The following is a 2,385-nucleotide window of genomic DNA, read 5'->3' as shown; positions in this document are numbered from 1 at the left end:
TTGGAAGGTTTTTATAGTTTATGACTAGAAGAAACCCGTCAAGACCACTACTTTTTGATGAAGAAATCGATTGCACAGTTCATAGAAACCAAAGAGAAATAAGGCGAAGCTTAAGATACACAGAGAATGAGCAAGAGCACGATACTCAACCCCCAACCGAAGAGATGGCTGAAAACCAAGACAATCAGCTACCTCCTGCAATTGCGGTTAATCAAAATCCTGCTTCACGCACTATGTATGATTATGCTAAACCTTCTTTAGCAGGAACTAAATCGAGCATAGTTAGACCTACTGTAGCTGCAAATACTTTTGAACTAAAACCTAACACAATTCAAATGATACAATAATTTGTTCAGTTTGATGGTTTGCAGGATGAGGATCCCAACGCTCACTTAGCAAACTTTTTGGAACTATGCAATACATTTAAAATTAATGGTGTTTCCGATGATGCCATTCGTCTTCGGTTATTCCCTTTTTCATTGAGAAACAAAGCTAAATAGTGGTTGAACTCGTTACTACGAGGGTCAATCACTACTTGGGAACAAATGACCGAAAAATTTCTATTAAAATATTTCTCGCCGACTAAAACAGCCAAATTACGTAATGATATCTCTTCGTTTACACAGATGGACTTAGAAACTCTTTACGATGCATGGGAGAGTTACAAGGACTTACTGAAAAGGTGCCCTCACCATGGGTTACCGCTTTGGCTACAGGTTCAAACATTCCATAATGGCCTGAATCCTTCGACTCGACAAATGGTTGATGCAGCCGCTAGCGAAACCATCAATAATAAAACACCTAAAGATGCTTATGAGTTTATTGAAGAGATGTCACTAAATAACTATCAATGGCAAGTCAAGAGGACTAAGCCAACTAAAATAGCAGACGTTTATAACGTCGATTCAGTTACTATGCTGTCAAACCAAGTAGAACTTCTAAATAAAAAGATTGATGGTTTACTTGGTTCTACTCAGGTACAGCTAGTGATGAGGTGCAAGACGAATGGAGGAGGAGCATGCACACAGTATTAACCCTTCAACCTTAGCATCGAGGAGGAACAAGTCCAATAAATGGGTAAAAATAACTCTAGATCCCAAAATAACCCATATAGTAACACTTATAATGCAGGTTGAAGGAATCATCCCAATTTCTCGTGGGGCGGTCAAGGAAATCAAAGACCACAACATCCTTCAGGTTTTCAACAACCACCCTATCAACAGGAAAAGAAATTGAACCTTGAAGATATGCTGTCGAAATTTATCTCAGTGCGATAAACCCATTTCTAGAACACAGAGACAGCACTTAAAAATCAACAAGCGACGATCCAAGGGCTCGAAACGCAGATAGGCCAGCTATCCAAACTAATCTCCGAACGACCACAAGGTAGTTTGCCAAGTAATATTGAACCCAACCCAAGGGAACAGCTCAACACAATTAATGTTCAAGATGAAGAAGCAATCGTTGAGCCTGAGCAAGAACCGAGGCAAGAAACTATGGCAAGTAGAGATCAAGGTAAGGTCAGTTATGATAAAAACAAATCAGTGAATGTCGAATATAAACCTCGTGTGCCATACCCTAACGCGACAAGGAAATACCGCTCAGATGAACAATTTGGTAAATTCCTTAAACCCTTAAAAAATTACACATTAACTTATCGTTTATTGAAGCTCTATCACAGATGCCAAACGTAATGAAATTTTTAAAGGAGCTTTTAGCAAGTAAGCGGAAGTTGGACGAGGCGTCGCATGTAGAGCTAAACGTAGTTTGCTCAGCTATTCTGCAAAATTAGCTACCAAACAAATTAAAAGATCCAGGAAGTTTTACAATTCCTTGCTTAATTTGTAGTTTAGATAATAATAATGCATTAGCTGAGTTAGGAGCTAGTATTAACGCCATGCCCTACAAAATGTTCAAACAATTAGGTCTTGGGAAACCCAAATAGACTAGGATGAGCATTCAATTAGCAAATAAAACTATAAGATTTCCTAGGGGTATTATTGAAGATGTGCTAGTTAAAATCGATTAATTTATATTTCCCATTGACTTCATTGTTTTAGACATAGAGGAGGATAGCAACACTCCTTTGATTTTAGGAAGGCCCTTTTTGGCAACTGCTAAAACTATTATTGATGTTGGTACAGGTGAGCTCACACTCCATGTGGGAGATAAAACAATCACCCTTCAAGCTCGCAATTCTGGCAACACATCGAAAATTGAAGGTGGTTGTTTAGACCATTCTACTAAAACTGACAATATGGTACAACCTACTTTGCAGGAAATGAGTCTGAAGGAAGCACATGAGTCATTCTCAAGCAGTAGCAGAGGACCTATTCATGGAGATCGAAGGCTACAAATCGAGGAGCTAGATGAATGGCGGACGCA

The 2,385-nt window shown here is 38.9% G+C and overlaps 1 non-coding gene across 1 annotated transcript; it reads right to left on the bottom strand.

Annotated features, from left to right (window-relative positions):
* Nucleotides 1–593: 593 nt before the first annotated feature.
* Nucleotides 594–700, bottom strand: LOC128280027 (small nucleolar RNA R71). The gene has a single exon (XR_008270209.1). It is a non-coding gene; the product is annotated as a small nucleolar RNA R71 (small nucleolar RNA).
* Nucleotides 701–2,385: the final 1,685 nt, after the last annotated feature.

This window comes from Gossypium arboreum, chromosome 8 (assembly GCF_025698485.1).
Source record: "Gossypium arboreum isolate Shixiya-1 chromosome 8, ASM2569848v2, whole genome shotgun sequence".
Taxonomy (NCBI): Eukaryota; Viridiplantae; Streptophyta; class Magnoliopsida; order Malvales; family Malvaceae; genus Gossypium; species Gossypium arboreum.
Note: the sequence above shows the minus strand (reverse complement) of the source record. Positions and strands in the feature narration are given on the sequence as shown.